The 23,571-nt window shown below is 43.7% G+C and overlaps 1 long non-coding RNA gene across 1 annotated transcript; it reads right to left on the bottom strand.

The window, feature by feature from the left end:
* Positions 1-16,904: 16,904 nt before the first annotated feature.
* LOC123184975 (uncharacterized) lies at positions 16,905-17,844 on the bottom strand. Its single transcript, XR_006493138.1, has 3 exons — positions 17,534-17,844; positions 17,338-17,387; positions 16,905-17,053 (listed from the first exon to the last, which is right to left on the bottom strand). It is a non-coding gene; the product is annotated as an uncharacterized lncRNA (long non-coding RNA).
* Positions 17,845-23,571: the final 5,727 nt, after the last annotated feature.

The raw sequence follows: 23,571 nt of genomic DNA, 5'->3' as shown, positions 1-23,571 counted from the left end.
AAGATATACCTTCGAGAACTCACCTCCCCGACAACGGCGCCAGAAAAGAGCTTGATGTCTACTACACAACCTTCTTCTTATAGATGTTGTTGGGCCTCCAAGTTCAGAGGTTTGTAGGATAGTAGCAAATTTCTCTCAAGTGGATGACCTAAGGTTTATCAATCCGTGGGAGGTGTAGGGTGAAGATGGTCTCTCTCAAGCAATCCTGCAACCAAATAACAAAGAGTCTCTTGTGTCCCCAACACACCCAATACAATGGTAAATTGTATAGGTGCACTAGTTCGGCGAAGAGATGGTGATACAAGTGCAATATGGATAGTAGATATAGGTTTTTGTAATCTGAAAATATAAAACAGCAAGGTAACTAATGATAAAAATGAGCACAAACGATATTGCAATGCGTTGAAACAAGGCCTAGGGTTCATACTTTCACTAGTGCAAGTTCTCTCAACAATAATAACATAATTGGATCATATAACTATCCCTCAACATGCAACAAAGAGTCACTCCAGAGTCACTAATAGCGGAGAACAAACGAAGAGATTATGGTAGGGTACAAAACCACCTCAAAGTTATCCTTTCTGATCGATCTATTCAAGAGTCCGTAGTAAAATAACACGAAGCTATTATTTCTGTTCGATCTATTATAGAGTTCGTACTAGAATAACACCTTAAGACACAAATCAACCAAAACCCTAATGTCACCTAGATACTCCAATGTCACCTCAAGTATCTGTCAGTATGATTATACAATATGCATCACACAATCTCAGATTCATCTATTCAACGAACACAAAGAACTTCAAAGAGTGCCCCAAAGTTTCTACTGGAGAGTCAAGACAAAAACCTGTGCCAACCCCTATGGATAAGTTCACGTGGTCACGGAACTCGCAAGTTGATCACCAAAACATACATTGAGTGGATCACATGATATCCCATTGTCACCACAGATAAGCACGTGCAAGACATACATCAAGTGTTCTCAAATCCTTAAAGACTCAATCCAATAAGAAAATTTCAAAGGGAAAACTCAATTCATTACAAGAGAGTAGAGGGGGAGAAACATCATAAGATCCAACTATAATAGCAAAGCTCGCGATACATCAAGATCGTACCACCTCAAGAACACGAGAGAGAGAGAGATCAAACACATCGCTACTGGTACATACCCTCAGCCCCGAGGGAGAACTACTCCCTCCTCGTCATGGAGAGCACCGGGATGATGAAGATGGCCACCGGAGAGGGATTCCCCCCTCCGACAGGGTGCTGGAACGGGTCTAGATTGGTTTTCGTTGGCTACGGAGGCTTCTGGTGGCGGAACTCCCGATCTATTCTGCTCTTCGAAGTTTTTAGGGTATATGGGTATATATAGGAGGAAGAAGTACGTCGGTGGATCTCCGGGCTGTCCACAAGGCAGGGGGCACCCTGGGGGGTGGGCGTGCCCCCCACCCTCGTGGGCAGCCCGGGACTCTTCTGGTCCATCTTTGATACTCCGTGGGCTTCTTCTGGTCCAAAAATAAGTTCCATGAAGTTTTAGGTCAATTGGACTCTGTTTGATTTTCCTTTTCTGCAATACATAAAAACAAGGAAAATATAGAAACTGGCACTGGGCTCTAGGTTAATAGGTTAGTCCCAAAAATCGTATAAAATAGCATATTAATGCATATAAAACATCCAAGGTTGTTAATATAATAGCATGGAACAGTTAAAAATTATAGATACGTTGGAGACGTATCAATCTCCTAGCAACTTCTTTCTTCGTGCGCGGGCACGCGGCACGGCGGATCACGCCGCTGGGCCGCGCATCTTGAAGCGAGGACGCCTTCTTCACGTGGGGGAGGCTGAGGCGCGCCATGAGCCGCGCGCCTCGGCACGAGGGCGCCATCTTGGTGCTGAGGGGGCAGACGCGATCCGTGAGCCACATCGCCGGCAAGCGGGGCCAGGCGAGGCATCGAGAGGGATGGTGCAAGAGAGCCCCCCGCGACACTAACAAGCTCGGCGATGTGGTCCAGCCAGTCCTCGTAGAGGTCGTCGACCAGGCGGTAGCGCGGGAGCTCGCGTGCCATGAGCAGCGCGGCCAGTGCGTCCCTGGGGTTGCGGCGAGCATGAGACGATGAGACGATCGGAGTCAGCGACGGGGCGGCGGTTCAATCGTCTCGCCGCACAGAGGGGTGTAGTGAAGAGGCTTGCTACTCGTTTGCCGCTGGTCTGGTGGCGGCGTTGGCGGCGGGTGACGGAGAATGATGGGGAGGTCCACCGACAGGGGCTATCTGAGCGACACGGGTGGCGAGAGCAGCCCGGCGCTCAGCGTGGGCCTGGTGAGCATCGGCCATGAGATTGGCGGAGTGGTGAAACGCGGATCGACAAAGAGGAAAGCTTTGGCGCACCCCTACCTAGCGCGCCAAATGTCAGATTTCGGGTTCCAGCAAAACCCATGTGGTTTGAACACTGCGGTGCGCACAAAGATCTCTTCCCCTCTCTACCTCGCACACTCTACGATCTCATGGCCTAACTCGACGAACCCAAAGAACATGAGACACAAGGTTTATACTGGTTCGGGCCACCGTTGTGGTGTAATACCCTACTCCAGTGTGGTGTGGTGGATTGCCTCTTGGGTAGAGGATGAACAGTTACAAAGGAAGAACAGCCTCGCGAGGTGAGGTGTTCTTGTGCATCGTGTGCTTGTGTGGTTGAGGATCGGAATCAGATGCCTCCCTATGGTGGTGGCTAGTCCTATTTCTAGAGGCCCTGGTCCTCTTCCCAAATATTGAGCGGGAAGGGATCCCACAATGGCCAAATTCAAAGGGAGACAACTTGTACAAGCTATCCTGACAAAAGTAGTCTTCGCCTGCCAAAGGCTCTGGTGGTGACGCCGTCTTGGGCTCCACGGTAACCTCCATCCTGCCGTCCTGTTGGTCTTGGTCTTGTTGCACCAATATGGAAAACTTTGCCTGGTGCCTCGGGACTCCATGTATGCGCTTTCCCCTTTAGCACCAAAGAGGAAAGGAGGACACTGTGCGCATTGGCGCCCGCCTGGTTCCAGTTGTCATGGCTTGCGTCACAGGAACCTCGTGAGGTGCCCCTCGCCTTGATCTCTCCACCCCTCGCGAGCGAGCCTGGTGAGGCCGCCCCTGAGGAGGTATTGCATCGTCCGCCTCACGAGGCTTGGCCCCTCGCGAGGGTCTTGAGTGTTTGCTGGTGAAGATTGTCCGTACAGGGCCGCCGGTGGAGCCACGCTGCGGGCCGCAGGCAGGCAAGTCTGGGGACCCCCGTTCCCAGAAGACCGACAGATTAGTTCATCGTTCCTGATTCAGCCTATTATGAATGAAACATGTTTTTAATGACAATTAGAGATTATAGTTGTCCATACCATGCTTAATTTGCCGGGAGTTTATAATGGTTTACCTTGCGTGCTAACATGCTATTAAAATGGTTGTGATGTGGTATGATAGGGTGGTATACTCCTTTGAACGATTCGAGTGGCTTGACTTGGCACATGTTCACGCATGTAGTTGAAACAAAATCAGCATAGCCTCCACGATATTTATGTTCATGGTGATTTATATCCTACTCATGCTTGCATTCATTGTTGATTAATCTTAATACATGTTCATGACTATTGTCGATCTCTAGTTGGTCGCTTCCCATTCTCTTTCTAGCCTTCACTTGTACTAAGCGGGAATACTGCTTGTGCATCCACTCCCATAAACCCCAAAGTTATTCCATATGAGTCCACCATATCTTCCTATATGAGGTATCTACCTGCCGTTCCAAGTAAATTTGTATGTGCCAAAATCTAAACCTTCAAACGAAATTCTGTTTTGTATGCTCGAATAGCTCATGTATCAACTAGGGTTGTCTATATCTTCCATGCTAGGTGGGTTATTCTCACGATGAGTGGACTCCACTCATCACTCATGATAAAATGGCCGGTAACCGGGATGCCCAGTCCCATGCTCAAATCAAAATAATTGCAAACAAAACTCCCCCAGGGTTGTTGTTAGTTGGAGGCACCTGATGTTTCGGAGAAGCCATGGATTGATGTTTGTTGTTGGTGGGGTAGTATAAACTTTACCATTCTATTTGGGAACCACCTATAATGTGTGTTACATGGAAGATATCAAGATCTCTTGGTTGTTATGTTGACAATGAAAGTATACCAGTCAAAATATTATTTATCTCTGTTCCAAAATTCGAGCTCTGGCACCTCTGCAAATCCCTGCTTCCCTTTGTGAAGGGCCTATCTATTTACTGTTATGTTGAGTCATCATCCTCTTATTAAAAAATCACCAATTGGAGAGCACTGCTGTCATTCGCATGCATTGCTATTAATTTACATTGAGTATGACTATGACTGGATCGCTTTTACCATGAATTACAATGTCAAGTCAGTCCTTCATCTACAGGGGTGCTCTGCATTTATCTTTTGTGGCCTCAGAAAGGGCTAGCGAGATACCATCTTGTTATATCATATTATGATTGTTTTGAGAAAGTGGTGTCATCCAAGATTGATTATTATTGCTCGCTAGTTGATTATGCCATTGATAAGAGTAAACATGAGACCTAAATGTTATTGTGAATATGGTTAGTTCATAATCTTTGCTGAAAACTTAAATGTTGGCTTTACATATTTCCAACAACAAGATCAAACAGAGTTTGTAAAAGTTTTTTATTTATCACTTTCAGTTTCTTAACTGAATTGCTTGAGGACAAGCGAAGGATTAAGCTTGGAGGAGTTGATACGTCTCCAACGTATCTACTTTTCCAAACAGTTTTGCCCTTGTTTTGGATTCTAACTGCATGATTTGAATGGAACTAACCTGGACTGACGCTGTTTTCAGCAGAATTGCCATGGTGTTATTTCTGTGTAGAAATAAAAGTTCTCGGAATGACATGAAAATCCATGGAGACACGTTTTGGAATTAATAAAAAATACTAGCGAACGAATCAGCATTAGGGGGCCCACACCCTGTCCACGAGGGTGCAGGGCATGCCCCTGCCTCGTGGGCCCCCTTAGACTCCACCGACGTCAACAGCAACCCTATATATTCACGTCCGAGGAGAAAAAAATCAGGGAGAAGGATTCATCGTGTTTTACGATACGGAGCCACCGCCAAGCCCTAATCTTCATCGGGAGGGATGATCAGGAGTCCGTTTGGGGCTCCGAAGAGGGGAATCCATCGCCATCGTCATCATCAACCTTCTTCCATCACCAATTTCATGATGCTCCCCGTCGTGCATGAGTAATTCCATCGTAGGCTTGCTGGACGGTGATGGGTTGGATGAGATTTACCATGTAATCGAGTTAGTTTTGTTAGGGTTTGATCCCTAGTATCCATTATGTTCTCAGATTGATGTTGCTATGACTTTGCTATGCTTAATGCTTGTCACTAGGGCCCGAGTTCCATGATTTCAGATCTGAACCTATTATGTTTTCATGAATATATGTGAGTTCGTGATCCTATCTTACAAGTCAATAGTCACCTACTATGTGTTATGATCCGGTAACCCCGAAGTGACAATAATCGGGATCACTCCTGGTGATGACCGTAGTTTGAGGAGTTCATGTATTCACTAAGTGTTAATTCTTTGGTTTGGTACTCTATTAAAAGGAGGCCTTAATATCCTTTAGATTCCAATAGGACCCTGCTGCCACGGGAGGGTAGGACCCATGCAAGTTCTTTTCCATAAGCACGTATGACTATATTCGGAATACATGCCTACATTACATTGATGAAATTGAGCTAGTTCTGTGTCACCCTATGTTATAACTGTTGCATGAGGAATCATATCCGACATAATTATCCATCATTGATCCATTGCCTACGAGCTTTTCAAATATTGATCTTTGCTTAATTACTTTTCCGGTGCCACTGTTACAATTTCTACAAAAACTACTACTGTTACTTTGGCCACCGTTACCGTCACTTTGATACTACTTTGCTACTAAATACTTTGCCGCAGATATTACGTCTTTCAGGTGTGGTTGAATTGACAACTCAACTGCTAATACTTGAGAATATTCTTTGGATCCCCTTGTGTAGAATCAATAAATTTGGGTTGAATACTCTACCCTCGAAAACTGTTGTGATCCCCTATACTTGTGGGTTATCAAGACTATTTTCGGGCGCCGTTGCCGGGGAGCATAGCTCTATTCTTTAAGTCACTTCGGATTTATATCTGTTGATCACTATGAGGAACTTGAAAGATGAAACAACCAAGATTTTTCCCTCAACTACGAGGGGAGGTAAGGAACTGCCATCGAGCCCTGCACTTGATTCGCCTTCTGTTTTGAGTAAACTTGCGACACCTACTCCTGCTATTGATTCTGATATGTCGCATGTTTTGATGATGCCACTTCTACTATGCATGATGCTTATGATGAAACTACTCCTATGCTTGATAATATTGTGCCATTAGGTGAATTTCTTGATGAACAACATGCTAGGGTCAAAGAGAATGAAATTATTGAAACAGATAATATTGATGAAAGTGATGATGAATATTCTCCCCCTAGATATGAATTTCCTGATGTGCCTGAGGGTTATGTTATGGATGAAGAAACTGCTAGAGACCTTTTTGATTGCAAAGTTACCTATGATCTTAAGAAACAGTTAGCTAAGCTGAAAGAAAAGTCTTTGAATGCTATAATGAAATATGACCTGCTTTTGCTACTTCACCTATCTGTATTTCTGATAAGGATTATGATTTCTCTGTCGATCATGAGTTAATTACTTTGGTTGAATCTGATCCTTTTCATGGCTATGAATCTGAAACTGTTGTGGCACATCTTACTAAACTGAATGATATAGCCACCCTATTCACTCATGAGGAAAAATTCATTACTACTATATCCTTAAGTTATTTCTGTTCTCATTAAAGGGTGATGCTAAAACATGGTTTAATTCTCTTGCTCCTGGTTGTGTGCGTAGTCCCCAGGATATGATTTATTACTTCTCTGCTAAATATTTCCTCGCTCATAAGAAACAAGCTGCCTTAAGGAAATATATAATTTTGTGAAAATTGAAGAAGAGAGTCTCCCACAAGCTTGGGGGAGGCTTCTCCGATTACTTAGTGCTTTGCCTGATCATCCTCTCAATAAAAATGAAATACTTGATATCTTTCATATTGGACTAACCGATGCTTCTAGAGACCACCTGGATAGTTGTGCTGGTTGTGTTTTCAGGGAAAGAACTGTTGAGCAAGCTGAATTGCTATTGAATAATATATTGAGTAATGATAATGATTGTACACTTCCTAAACCAACTCCTAAGCCAACTCTGAAGAAAAGAGTATTCTATTTCTCAGTCCTGAAGATATGCAAGAGGCAAAGAAATCTATGAAAGAAATGGGTATTAAAGCTGAAGATGTTAAGAATTTACCACCTATTGAAGAAATACATGGTCTTAATAACCCGACACAGGTAGTAAAGGTAAATTCTCTCTATAGATTTTATGAAGGTGACATTCCTCGTAATAAGTCTGCTAGCCAATGCTTGGATGAGTTCGATAATTTTATTGTTAAACAAGAAAACTTCAATGCTTATGTTGGTAGACAATTGAAATGTAATGCTTATATATGATCACACAAAATATTCAAATTGTGCACAACCTCGATGACAAGCCAAGCAATTGTTTCATACTTTTGATGTTCTCAAAGTTTTTCAACTTTCACACAATACATGAGCGTGAGCCATGGACATAGCACTATAGGTGGAATAGAAGGTGGTTGTGGAGAAGACAAAAAGAAGGAGATGGTCTCACATCAACTAGGCATATCAACGGGCTATGGAGATGCCCATCAATATATATCAATGTTAGTGAGTAGGTATTGCCATGCAACAGATGCACTAGAGCTATAAGTTTATGAAAGCTCAAAAAGAAACTAAGTGGGTGTGCATCCAACTCGCTTGCTAATGAAGACCTAGGGCAATTTTGAGGAAGCCCATAATTGGAATATACAAGCCAAGTTCTATAATGAAAAATTCCCACTAGTATATAAAAGTGATAACATAGGAGACTCTCTATCATGAAGATCATTGTGCTACTTCGAAGCATAAGTGTGGAAAAAGGATGGTAACATTGCCCCTTCTCTCTTTTCTCTCATTTTTTATTTGGGCCTTCTCTCATGTTTTTGGCCTCTTTTTTTGTCCGGAGTCTCATCCCAACTTGTGGGGAAATCATAGTCTCTATCATCCTTTCCTCACATGGGACAATGCTCTAATAATGAAGATCATCACGCTTCTATTTACTTACAACTCAAGAATTACAGCTCGATACTTAGAACAAAATATGACTCTATATGAATGCCTCCGGCAGTTTACTGGGATATGCAATGAATCATGACTGACATGTATAAAAAATGATGAAAGGTGCCTTTGCCACAAATACGATGTTAACTACATGATCATGCAAAGCAATATGACAATGATGGAACATGTCATAATAAACAGAACAATGGAAAGTTGCATGGCAATATTATCTCAGAATGGTTATGGAAATGCCATAATAGGTAGGCATGGTGGCTGTTTTGAGGAAGGTATATGGTGGGTTTATGGTACCGGCAAAAGTTGTGTGGCACAAGAGAGGCTAGTGATGGTGGAAGGGTGAGAGTGTGTATAATCCATGGACTCAACACTAGTCATAAAGAACTCACATACTTATTGCAAAAATCTATTAGTCATTGAAACAAAGCACTACGCGCATACTCCTAGGGGGATATATTAGTAGGAAAATACCGTCGCTCGTCCCCGACCACCACTCATAAAGAAGACAATCAATAAATAAATCATGCTCCGACTTCATCACATAACGGTTCACCATACATGCATTCTACGGGAATCACAAACCTTCACTACAAAAAAATACACTTCCGTGATGTGTTTGTCATAGTAGGTCATGTATTCTGTCATGCATGTACATCCATGATGATTCTATGACAGAATCAAGATAGTCTTACCTGTGCTGTCGTAGAAGTGTTCCATGACATTACCAAAATTATCATCACGAAAGTGTCCACTTCCATGATGATAAATGGCGCATCATGGAAGTGTTTTCGTCAAGGGTGACCGACACGTGGCATCCACCGTAACGGGTCGCCATTAAGCTATCAGGTCCGGTTTTGGATCCGATAATCCATTAACAGCCCGGACCAATGATGATTTTTTCACGTGTAAAATTCTCATTGGCCGAAGGAAACACGTGTTGCCTCACTGTTGGGACAGATGTCATCCATTCATTGGACATGAGGCGCCTATGATACGTCGACACGTGGCACGGCCCAACAAAGGCTCATTCTGGTGAAAAGGCCTGCCCGTTTGACTTGGTCAAAAGGTAACGGGCCAGCCCACGGAAAGCCTGTTAATGACCTGTTCGTATATAGCCCATTTACGGCCTGCTAACTCACGACCTGTTAAGGTCTATCGGAATTAAGCCCAATAGCTTCATTTGGGTTGTCCAATATGATTCCAGCCCATTGTAACTTCTAGCCCATGTATGGCCCATGATGTCTTTCGGCCCATACAAGGCCATTTGTAACTCTCGGCCCATTAACGGCCCATGGTGAATCTGGCCCGCAATAAATAGTGTACCTCTTTATACCCATTAACGGCCCATTATTCCATTGGCCGTTTCCAACCCGTGTTATCTTTCGGCCTTCTCAGGGCCCATTTATTCTTGGGCTCATTTCTAGCATTCGCTTACTTACGACCCGTTACTAGCCTGTTCTGGTTGTGGGCCAAATCCAGCGTGTAGTTACAATCGGCCCATTTGCGGCCCGGTAATCCGTTGGGCCGTTTTCATAGCGTCATCAAATACGACCGATTAACGACGGACCGTTATGGTCGGCCCATGAATGGACGATTCCAAATCTATCCCTTTTACGGCCCATAATGTGGTCTGTTATTGGCCCATGTTTGGCCGATCGATCATACAACCCATAGAAGGCCAATTGATGCTACGGCCCGTAGAAGGCCCATTGTTTCTATGGCCCTTAGAAGGCCCATTGTTTCTACGGCCCGTAGGAGGCCCATGGTAACTACAATAAATATGTAGCCCATGGTTATTATGGCCTAGTTTTAAAAAATAGGTTATTGCGGCCACTAGCAAACCTCGGAAAAAGAACTGCACTGACTACAAGCAAACAAAATAACAAGACAACAAGGAAATAAATAAGCAGGCAACTTACGCTAGGCTATCACGACTATTACACATATTACATCCACTGGTCATCAAAGTTCGCCTCCAGTGCAAATATAGGGAACAAAGCAGCATATCATATACACTGGTTGTCAAAGTTGGCGACCAGTGCAAATAAACGCCGCAGCAAAACAAGTCCAGAACTGAAACCACTTCAGAAGAGCTCAAGAAACAATATCATGGGTACCCATAATGCTGGCAAGATGCTTAGCAAGCTTATTAGCTTTCTATTGTTTGGCGCTTAAATCCTCCAGCGCTTCATGTTGCACCAGAAAGTATGCATCTGAATTCTGCAGGGACTTCCTCAGTCCTTCAGCCTCCTGTCGCAGCACATCTGATCGATGTCTTTCAACTTGAAGTTGAGACTCAAGAAGACGAACTAATTCAAGCAGCGAGTTCGAAGAGCTTATGCCAGTAGTACTGGCCAGTAACTCGAACACTACATCAAGACATGACTTTTGAGTTCTCTCACTATCGTCAAGATAGTTTTTATCAGCTTTCTTGGAGACCAACAGGGATGTCTCACTATCTTGAACCTTATATGCATTACTTCCTTTACCATTATATAACGGGGTACTATTCTCCAATATTTTGTCTGCATTCTAAAAGAGAGACAAGCAGACACATCACAGGTTTACCATGTTGTATATGAAACTCATTTTGGTAAATCAGTTCACTAGTAAAGTGGAAAGGATAACAACATGAAACAAACATATATCTATGTACCGTGGTCACTTTATGGTCTATATCATTCTAGTTTTTGTTGCCAAATCAAGATAGGGACACAGTTCAAATAATATTTGTTCAAGACAAAGTAGAATAGACAAAATATAAGTGTGGGAAACTATAGAGCAATAACAACACTTGTAATGTGCATGACATGAGAACATAACAGTTTATTCAATTGAAACTGAAATCAACATAGAGCAAGTTACAACAGCAGACCAGCTGAAGAAACAGGTTCAAAACATACCAGTTGCACCATTGGAGTTTCAATTCCATCCTTCAAATTTGAAAATAGTTGGTATGAGTAAATACAGTGATGCAAGAGCAAAGGAGTATGAATCATAGCTCCATAACCTGACCTGAGAACAATTCTTCTTCTGCTTTAGGCGTTGAGCCGGGATTCAGAGTGGTGGTCCTCGTGCTTTTGGCAATGAAGTTCCCTTACTAACTGCTCGTGTTTGGGTGCTCTGTGGTGGAGACGGTGATGTGTCAACTAGAACTAGGTTACTATCTGTTGGGGTTGGGGTTAGAAGGGGTGTAGCTGGTTCTCTGTCCAACTGGGTAGGTGTACAATCTGCGGGAGTCTGGGTTATTTGTGGTGGGGCTAGTTCTTGGGCAAGTACAACCGTGGTTCTATCTGCATAAACTGGTAGCACTATCTTTTCTGAAGATTGTGTCGTTACTCCCTTAGATACTGCCATCACCCCCTCCAATTCAAATGGCTGATAAATAGGAAAATTAATTGAATGTACAAATATTGTATGATAGACAGGTGCAATGGATAGTGGGGAATAAAAAAGGGCATGAAATAGTTCACAGTTATGTTGTCTAACCAAACAAGATAGCATGACATAATTTCACATATATGATGGCTAACTAAACAGGATAGCATGACACAATTTCACATATATGATGGCTAACTAAAAAAGATGGAAAGACATAGTTCAAAATATGATGACTATGTAAATAGGATGACATGATATAACTATATAATGTGTTTATTAAATAGGTTGGCATGCCATAATTCACATACATGCCACCTATGGAAACATGATAGCATGATATAATCCACGGATAGAAAGACATAATTCAAAATATGATGACTGTAAACACTAAACAGGATGAGATGATATAACTATATGATTCTTTATTAAATGGGTTGCCATGCCATAATTCAGATAGATGTGGTGTATGTAAACATGATGGCATGATATAATTCAAATATATGATTTATATAGTATGCAAGTAAGCAGATGGCAATCCATATATGATGTAAAAACTAAGCAATGCATGACAACATGCATGACACGAGTAATATAACCCTGCCAAGTTTCAGCATAGACATCAGGGGGGAAATAGGACTGGTCATCAGTCTCTGAATCCTCCTCTGAGGAGCTCCCTATAACCAGCAAGATGTATGCTTCAATAGGTAGCATTGTCTGCTCTGAATACCTTGTTTTCACTCCAGATACTTCCATCCCCGCTTCAAATGACTGATGCACAAGAAGAGTAGTTAATATACAAATGTTGTCGACAAGTGGAACACATAATACAAAAAAATGATAGCAAGATATAATTCACATACATGATGATTGGCTAAACAGCATGTCATTGCATAATTCACATATATAATGCCTTGCAACAAGATAGCATTGCATAGTTCACATATATAATGTCTTGCAACAAGATGGAAATGCATAATTCACATATATGGTAATTAGACACTAAACAGGTGGTATTCACACAAAGCATGTATAAACTAATCAAATGACATACCAATGCAAGACACCATATGCATGATATGAGCAACATAACCCTGCCAAGTTAGAGCATACACCTCGGGGAGGGGGGGGAATAGGACTGGTCATCTGTCTCCGAATCCTCCTCTAAGGAGCTATCCATAACCAGCAAGATATGCGCTTCGTCAGATAGCATAGTCTGCTCTGAAGACCTTGTTTTCACTCCAAAATTTTCCATCACCGTGTCAAATGGCTGATGCACACGAAGAGTAGTTGAATGTACTAACATTGTTGACAAATATAATATGTAATGAAAAAAAGGATGGCCTGATATAATTCACATATAAGATGACTGGCTAAGCAGGATGGCATTGCAAAATTCACATATATGATGCCTGGCTAAACAAGATGGCGTTGTATAATTCACATATACGATGAAGAAACTAAACAGATGGCATTCACACAAAGCATGTCTAAACTAAGCAGATGACATATTTGATTTATAAACTAAGCAATGCAAGGCACCATATGCATGATATAACCAACATCAGCATGCCGAGTTAGAGCGAAGACCTCATGGGTTAATAGGAGTGGTCTTCTCCTTCTGAATCCCCCTCAGAACAGTTATCTTCCTCTCGATTACAATCCGAAACGGGTGGAGGGGGGCTGCCTTTGCGCCTACCATGGAGCGACGTCTGCATGAAATTTTATTGCCACGCAAGGCTCGTCTCTTTTTCTCTACATGTTCAGTTCCATTGTGTACAATAATTGGCATGCATAGGAATAAAACATAGTGAGATTATGTAAGGAGTGCATGCAGAAATCCAGAGTGATGGTAGCAACCTGTGGATAGACCCTAAACCAATGATAGCAGACAGATAATAGATTCAGGTAAAAAATACAGATAATGGCTTCTTTACTGTTTGTTTCCCACCCAACATGAAACTCATAGTAGACACCAAAGATTAACCAGAGAGTAGATAGATACTATTGATTGTGGACCCGATACGTACCCCACAACCATTTAAAAACTCAAGTTTGACCATTAGTTTGGATCTGACTCATAGTCTAATCGGTGAAGAGGTCAATAAAGTAGCATGTAATATTAAGGGATGCATAACGTAAGCATACATGAAAGAGTGCGACCTCTCTTGCGGATCTGTGTAGTCCTCGAGGTTATCTGCTCGGTTGATGATGGTAATGTAGTTGCCGTGGCTGACGGTGGCGGGGAAGAAGATCTGAGGCAATGAAAGACACTCTGGAGGCCGGATCCCTGCTGTGCTGGACCCTTCTGTCGTTGGAGCAGCTGAGCTGTGGTGGACAACGGTGCGGGACAAACCACACAAGGTTTTCTTTGACAACTATCTGTAAGAGAAGTAATTCTATAAGGGCTCGTTTGAATTGGAGGATTCTAACAACGCAGGGATAGGAAATACACAGTAATAGGATAGGAATGCACGTGCAAAACAGAAAATTTAAAAACACAAGATTTCTGCCAATCTGGGTGTTTGGTTCACAAGAATTGGAAGATCACAGGATGCAAAGAAGCATGGTGAGATTAAGTCAAACCACAAGAAAATGTACGGTTATAATGTTATTATGCTACTATCTCTTAGTCATGTGCTTCATGAATAGGAATTTGAAAAGGAGGACAAGTGGATATTAAAATTCCTACAGTTTTTCTTTCAAGGAGACACTAAAGGAACAAATCCTACAGTTTTCCTTTGCTCCATTCATTTGAACCAAATGCATGAATAGTAGTAGCATAGGAAACTTTTGAATTCCTATGTTTTTCCTTCAGTTTTCCTTTCAAGAACTGGCTATTCTAGTAGGCAGGCATGAGCAGGGAAAAGCCTACACTCAAAAAATGTTTTTGTGCTACTTCTACTACTTTGGACCCAGGCCACTGCCTACTAGCTCAAGTCCCAGGCTCATCTACAAATGCACAGCTCAAACGCACAGACATAAATAATGATGGCATTCAAGAGATTGGAGGAGATGGATGGGCCCGTTTCCTCGCCCGCATGCGTCTTACTGGAGGTGAGTTGATCAGCTTCTCCTTCACTGAAGAAAGACCCAAGCTGGCTGTCATTTATATCAACCTGGTGGAAGATGATGAAGATGACGAAGATGATGAAGATAATGAGGACCCGCTCGATGAAGATGATCAGAACCCACTTCATGAAGCCATCGTAGCTCAAACAATGAGGCTGGGCGAGGAGGAGGTGTGCAACCTATGGGACATAATTCCGCCACATGATGACTTTGTAGTGGTGCCATTCGTGACCCGTCTGACAAGTACCATGGTCGATCGACATGAAATGGTATGTTATACTGACTGTAGTAATTTGATCACATGCTTATTAGTATAGAATCCAAGAAACTATTAATAGTGTAGATAATCCATATATACGTATTAGTTGAATTAATGCTTAACTAGTACAAATGTGTAGTACTGTGTCTTTTCATAGTGTAGAAATCTATACTTAATAGAAATACATTTGCAAGAGTATGTGCGAGGCTATTTATTAATTGATATGTTTTGCTTATTCAGAAATTGCCAAAGAACCTATCTGTGAGTTATGGTATCGAGCCTGATGAAGAAGGCTCAGCTGGACTACGCCTTACCACAAGGGGCTCCGTCACCACCTGTACTTACCGCATGGACACAGACGGTCGCACACACTTAAACTCGGTTGGGTGGAAGAGATTCCTCGTTGGTCGTGTTGGACATGCCATCCTAATTACTATCAGGAACAACCATCACCCAAGCTTGAGGATGATGATCGTCGTCGATATCATCTAGAACTACATATATGTGTGTGGCTATATCATCTAGAGGTACATATGATGATCGTTGTCGATATCATGTAGAACTACATATGATGATCATCGTCGATATCATTTAGAACTACATATGATGATCGTCGCCGATATCACCTTGTACTGCTTGAGGATGCATGTTGACTATATATGAAATAGTTATCTAGTACTCCCTCCGTTCCAAATTACTAGTCGTGGTTTTAGTTCAAATTTGAACTAAAACCACGACGAGTAATTTGGAACGGAGGTAGTACTACCTAATACCTATAATGCTTTATGAAACTGATATCTAGTAGTACCTAGTATCTGGAAATTGTAGTTTATTGAAACTGAAACTGGGTAGGAAGCTGGGGGAAATGATGAAACACATAGCAGTAGCGCGGGGCTAGGAAAGCGCTACAGCTAACTAATAGTAACGTGTTCTGAAAAAGCGTTGCTGATATAGTCAATAGTAATAGCGCGGGTACAGACCGCGCTACTACTAAAAATTAGTTGTAGAGCCTTATTATTAGCGCGGCCGCCCGCGCTGCTGATAGCCTCAAAACCCGCACTACTACTAGGGTTTCCCTAGTAGTGGGAGTCCATCACGTATAGCTAAGTTGGCTGGTACCTCACTATATGACTCCTATTACGTACTCTTGGGAGTATGTACTTCCATCCTTAGTTGATAAGGTCCTGTGGGTATATCCTATAACAAGAATTGACCAGCGTGCAAATCAGTAAAAAGGAAACTAATTAATTCGTTTGCATGCATTAACAACTCCCTAGAATTTAGGAATGTTCATGCGTCATCCCAGGTTTAACTACTGGCTTTTTTGTGCGTGTAGTATATGCTACTTTGGAGTATATACCACTATGGTGATATTTGGACTATGTACTATTTGTGACCAAGTACGTAATATATATCTTTTTTGTGCGTGTAGTATATAAATGGCTTGTATATGGATATAGTAGTTGTTTTGGATATCATACAAGGAGTATATACTTATAAAATAACAGAGTATATACTATATTTTACATTTTTGTGAGGGAGTATATGTAGTTTTCCTCTATGGGAGAATATATTACCTTTGCTGACTGGGTACATACTGCCCAGAATTAAAAAGGAGTATATACTACCCTAAGATATACTATATTTGGATTACCAATAATACAACTGAAATGAGTAAGATGTACCACTTCAGAAAGAAAAGTATATACCACAGCATAAGTGGTACATTGAAGTGAAAGGTATATACTTCTCTATCCGTCCATCAAAAATAAACGTGAATATAAAGGAAAATTATTTAGAGAAAAGTGTCAACACACATGTATGACATATCCTTTATTAGAAGATAGTAGTACATTCAATTTGACTATACAACAGGGGAAAAAGTACTACTACAAAACTCTGAGTAAAAAATATGTAACAATTTTCCTCTTAGAAGTGTTTTTCTCTTTGATCCTCCATATGATCCATACTTTAGCTGCTGCTTCCATTGACCATATTGTGGTAGCGTCTGGATCAATCCATGTGAACAACAAAGAGAACTTTTTCAGAGTTGAAGAACACTTCTAGTGTAGCATGATCTGAAGCGAAACAGAGAAAATATTATTATACTATAAGCATGCAGTACACCAGATAAATACGTATGTAGCCTAAATACGATCAGTTCCAATGGTCAATGGTATACTGTTTCTACCCATTATGGTTTACCAGAATTTGGAATTAAATTCATCCTAACCGTGGATAGAAGAAAAATCCCCAACCTGAATGTGGACTATTTGCCTGCGGGCATATGGGCATAGAAGGCATCCTCATGTAGTGATGTTCGATTGACCCAATAAAAAGTAGAAGAGACAGAGTTGCCTACCTGTACGAGGTCGTGCCACATACTAGATCTGCGGTGGTTCTTGGCTTGACCTGAAAGCAGGAATAAGAAGATCAGCCAGAGTAAGCGAAATTGTACGAGAATTGTTGCCGTGAGAATTTATGTATGCATATGGTAGTGAGACAAATCGATCAGCTAATTAGCATATGATTGGTGGGCTTCAAAGCCAGCTGCTTACGGTTGGAGAACCTGGAGTAGGCTCAGCATCAACCTGAAAGAACTAGGCTCTGCTGTTCTCATGCATGTCGCGCGTCACTGGTGCCATCGCGGGCGATTGGTCACACGATGCCGGCCGGCCACCTAAACACACGGGGAAGCGGAGAAGTGAGTGCACCATCGATCTTATTTCGCCCATGGCCGCCATGCCAAAAACAAATCTGGTCAGTCACGTGGCCGTCATTGGCCGGTGAGAAGATGGTCGTGCCGAGAGCACTTCTTTGGGAGGCCGACGTTGCCCTCAATCTGTGCGAGCCGCCGTCGTCGCCGTAGCTGGATGCCAACGAAACAGGAGGAGAGATGGATAAGCGGCAACTATAAACAGACCCAAGAAAATCGGAACAACAACCACGGTTTCCGTTGAGTTTTTGCAGGCATTGTTTTTTGGATCTAAAATTCAAGCGAGTGGTAATTAGATAGCACAGAGAGAACGAACGAACAAGTGACACAAGCATAGGAGTATGCACTCCTAGGAGTATCAACCGATTTTCATATATATATATATATATATATATATATATATATATATATATATATATATATATATATACATATATATATATAGGGTAGGTCTATTATGATAACACCCATGCTTATTCTGCTAACACCTCCATCCATCCTGTAGCTACAGACTAACCATGCTAAACACCCGACCGAACTGTGTGGGTCAGAAAAGAAGTCCTCCACCTCCCACCTTATCCTGCGGTCGAGCACCACCTCCCACTCCCGCACGACCTCCACCTCCCTTCCCGCGCCATCGGGCAAACCCTCACCCCCTGCGCTGCCGGCCCGCCCCCCTCCCGTGCCGCAGCGCCGCCTCCCTCCTTCGCTGTGTCGCCTCCCTCCCCGCGCCTCCTCTTCCTCCCGGCCGGGGTCACCACGCCTCCACTTCCTCCTAGCCGACGCCGCCGCGCCTCCTCTTCCTCCCCGAATCGCCGCCACCCCTGGATCCACTTCCTTCTTCCCCGCCCACCGGCCGCCCCACCCTCCCCACCTTCTTCGGCGCCTGCTAGCCTTCCCTCCCCCTCTGCCAACCTCGTCCGCTAGATCTAGCAGCCCCCCCCCCCCCCCCCCCCCCCGCCCTCTGGCTCCGCGGCGACACCTCCTCTGCTACTCTGGTTGGATACGCCAATGCCCCTGATGTAACACCCACGATGCGGCTATATCTCCCACGTGTCGGAGCACGACTTAGAGGCATAACCGCATTGTAGGCATGTTGCAAGAGGGGTAATCTTTACACATCCCATGTACTGAATAAGAAAGAGATACAGAGTTGGCTTACAATCGCCACTTCACACAATACATAAATATATCATTACATCATCCAAAATAAAATCAAGGTCCGACTACAGAACCAAAATAAAAGAAGACAACCCCTAATGCTAGATCCCCGATTGCCCCAATTGGGCTCCACTACTGATCAATTGGAAACGAAACAACACAACAAACACGATCTTCATCGAGCTCCTCCCTGAGCTCGCTCGCGTCACCTGCACGGTATCAACGACACCTGCAAACTGGTGTTGGAAGTAATCTGTGAGTCACGGGGACTCAGCAATCTCACACCCTCATGATCAAGACTATTTAAGCTTATGGGTAGGGAAAAGGGTAGTGAGGTGGAGCTGCAGCAAGCACTAGCATATATGGTGGCTAACTTACGCAAATGAGAGCGAGAAGAGAAGCAAAGCATGGTCGAGAAACTTTAATGATCAAGAAGTGATCCTGAAACTACTTACGTTCAAGCATAACACAAGAACGATGTTCACTTCCCGGACTCCGCCGGAAAGAGACCATCACGGCTACACACGCGGTTCATGCATTTTAATTAAGTTAAGTGTCAGGTTTTCTACAACCGGATATTAACAAATTCCCATCTGCCCATAACCGCGGGCACGATTTTCGAAAGTTCAAAACCCTGTAGGGGTGTCCCAACTTAGCCCATCACAAGCTTTCACGGTCAATGAAGGATATTCCTTCTCCCAGGAAGATCCGATCAGACTCGGAATCCCGGTTACAAGACATTTCGACAATGGTAAAACAAGACCAGCAAAGCCGCCCGATGCGCCGACATCCTGATAGGAGCTGCACATATCTCGTTTTCAGGACAACACCGGATGAGCAATCCGTACAACTAAAACCAGCCCTCAAGTTTCCCTGAGGTGGCGCTGCAAGGGGCTCTAGTTCGGACCAACACTTAGACAAGCACTGGCCCGGGGGGGTTAAAATAAAGATGACCCTTGGGTTGGCCGACCCAAGGGAAGGGTAATAGGTTGTTAGGCAAATGTAAAACTAAGGTTGGGCCTTGCTGGAGGAGTTTTATTCAAGGCGAACTGTCATGGGGTTCCCATTATAACCCAACCGCATAAGGAACGCAAAATCAAGAAACTTAACACCGGTATGACGGAAACTAGGGCGGCAAGAGTGGAACAAAACACCAGGCATAAGGCCGAGCCTTCCACCCTTTACCAAGTATATAAATGCATTAATTAAATAAGAGATATTATGATATCCCAACAATAATCATGTTCCAACATGGAACAAACTCCAATCTTCACCTGCAACTAGCAACGCTATAAGAGGGGCTGAGCAAAGCGGTAACATAGCCAAACAACGGTTTGCTAGGGAAGGTGGGTTAGAGGCTTGGCTTAGCAATATGGGAGGCATAATATAGCAAGTGGTAGGTATCGCAGCATAGCAATAGAGCGAGCAACTAGCAAGCAAAGATAGAAGTGATTTCGAGGGTATGGTCATCTTGCCTGCAAAGTTCTCCGAGAAGGCGAAAGCTTGATCCTCGTAAGCGTACTCAATGGGTACCTCGATCACGAACTCGTCTCCGGGCTCTACCCAAGGCAAGAACACAAGCAAAGGAAACAACAATCAACCACGGTGCAATGCGCAAGCAACATGATGCAAAACATGGCATGATATGCGGGATGTGATATGCAATGCATATGCGAGCTCCAGAAGGAAAAGATTGAATCGGGCCTCAACTTGGAAAACCAAGAGTGCCGCTGGAAAGATGAGTTGATTTCTGTCGAAATCGATATAAAGATCACCGGAATCTGATGCACGGATTACAAATGGCAAGCAAAACAAAAATGGCACGATTCTGCGATTAACAGCACGATGCCATCTAGAATGAAACAAGAAACTAAGCTACTACACTCCAACATAGCAACAAAGCACATGGCAGTGATCTACTCAAGATGCTTGACAAAAGATGGACACTGAGCTACGACTAAATCACACAAGAGCAGGTCCAAACAAGCATGGCAAAAGGACAAAAGATATCAGCATCACAGACTTAGTGAAAATAACATGCCAGGAATTAACACCAGGAAGCAATGTTTAGAGCAAGATATCAACATGCTACAGGATCAGATCATAACAACACAAGCCATGGCATGAAACTAATCAAAGCATATAACAAAAGTCCCTTACTGACCATAAGCCAAAAAGGATCAGAAAATATGATGGCACCCATGTAAACATAGCAAGTTTCGTTAACAGATTCAGACTTACCAGAAAACTAGGCATGGCATAAACAGAACTATGAAGGCATGTTTGCGAGCTCGATGCACTCATCACAAGGCATTGCATGACAAACTAAGCATACTACCAGCAAGAGGACATGATCAAGAAGCTAAACATGGCAAGAACAATCTTATAGCATGCGTGGATCAACTACAACAACCTTGGCAAAATTGATTAACATGTAAACAATCTGCCAGGAACATTTTATAGCAAAAGTAGAGCAAGATTGAGTCATGCTAGGGCACTCCATAAATGCAAACAAGGGCATGGATGGATAGAGCATAACAATATCTCAAAATCATCCTTACTAAACATACTCAAAAGAGGCATGGATCACTCTGTAGCAACATGAATACATGGCATAAAAATAACATCAGGGAAATGACTTAGTGAAATTCTAAGTCTCTGAAATCAGCAACATCACGAGAGCTACTTTGCATGCTTGTGCTAGTCACCACATTGATCACAAAAATACATGGCATACACCCCTGTAAAGATGGCATGGCATAGCCCAAAACACATGTAGGGCTCAAGTTCATATGCAGCACACAATAATCATGGCAAAAATGACAAATGCTCATAAACTGATAAGAATCAGCACCTAATATTTTATAGCACTCTTGCAACAGTCATTAGGGCATCAAGATGGACTCAAACAAGCATGGTGCAATGGAACAAAATGAAGAGGACATCATGACGAACATTTTGCTCTCTCATATGCACAAAACGGAGCAGCGAGCACAATGTTATGATGCGGTGAACAGAGGCATAAAATGTTACAGGGAAAAGGGACTTAGTGGAAGATATACCCCTCCGAAGCAGATCTAGGGTTTCGCACGAATTACGAGGTTCGCCGGAATCTTCGCCGGAGTTGACGGGTAGACGAAGGAGACATCGCCGGAGGAAGCCGGAGATGGGGAGCTCGCCGGAGAGGGTCGGGGCAGCCGGAGTAGGCGGATCCGGGCCGGATCTGGCCGGATCCGGCCGGGTATCGCCGGGGCAGCGCGGGAGGCCGAGCGGCGGGGTCGGCGGCCGAAGCGGCACAGGCGCGCGGCAACGAAGCATCGCAGGCAGCGAGCGGCGAGCGAGCGGCGTCGGGCGGCCGGCTCAGGCGAGCGGGCCGGGAGGGCCCGACCCGGGCCGCGGCGGGCCTGGCGGCGGAGAGGAGAGAGAGGAGGTAGGCGCGGGATGAGGTGTCGCGCGGTGATTGGCCTGGAGCGGCGGCGACGATGACGTGTCACCTCACGACTGGCTGGGGTGAGGTGGCCGGTGGACGCGTCCGGCCAGAGCGGACATGTCCGGCGCACGGAGGAGCGGGGCTAGGGTTTCATCTGCGCGGATTTTCGAGGAGCCACACATATTTATAGGTAGAGGGAGCTAGGAGAGTCCAAATGAGGTGCGGTTTTCGGCCACGCGATTGTGATCGAACGACCGAGAGGATGGAGGGGGTTTGGATGGGTTTTGGCCACTTTGGAGGGGTGTTGGGCTGCAACACACGAGGCCTTTACGGTTCCCCGGTTAACCATTGGAGTATCAAACGGACTCCAAATGGCACGAAACTTGACAGGCGGTCTACCGGTGGTGTGCCAAGGCCGCTTGGCAAGTTTGGGTCCAATCCGAGAACGTTAAACACCCGCACATGAAAAGAGGCAAAAGAGGGCGCTGGAGGACCTAGGAGTGCTGGATTGAGAAACGGACAACGGGGAAAAAGCTCGGATGCATGAGACGGACACGTATACAAATGTGATGCACATGACGACATGATATGAAATGCATGACACGCAAACAAATGACAAGGCAACAACAATGAATAACTGGAAGACAGCTAGCGCAACGGTCTCGGGGCGTTACAACCCTCCACCACTACAAGAGGATCACGTCCCGAGATTTAGAATGGCACCGGAGGGAAAACAGAAGAGAAAGAGAAGAGGTAAAACTAAGTTGCTTCTTTGACAAACGAGTGAAACCAAAGAACCTTGAAAGGTTAAACCATCTCGAGAAAGGATACAACGGAGATGAATGAAGTTGAAAACACTCCGTTAGAAAAGAGGAACAAGGAACATTACGAGAAACTTTGAGGTTAAATGCCAAGATAGATATTGGAACCACTCCGGTTAAAACAAGATAGAGAAGGAATAAGAATGATATAATTTGGGCAGCACTCCGACTGAAAATGGAAGGAATTGAAGATGAGCTTGACCAGATGAGAGGATACTTGATGAAATCAACAACACACTGCCTCCGGAACTATTGAAAGAATGGCACAAGGGGTAAGAAGGATTTCAGATAGCACTCCGGTTGAGAAGGGAGGCAAAACTTGATAAGATGAAATGAACTTGAAAGGAGAACACCACACTCCGGTTAAACAGATAAGCAAGGAAAGGAACATAATCTTGACAAAAAAAGATGATGGGTCAAAGAGAGCAACATCACAATGCCTCCGGAGGAAATAATATAAGATAGATC

Source organism: Triticum aestivum, chromosome 2A (assembly GCF_018294505.1).
Source record: "Triticum aestivum cultivar Chinese Spring chromosome 2A, IWGSC CS RefSeq v2.1, whole genome shotgun sequence".
In the NCBI taxonomy this organism is placed as follows: Eukaryota; Viridiplantae; Streptophyta; class Magnoliopsida; order Poales; family Poaceae; genus Triticum; species Triticum aestivum.
The sequence above is the reverse complement of the archived record's forward strand: the minus strand, read 5'-3'. Positions and strand labels throughout refer to the sequence as shown.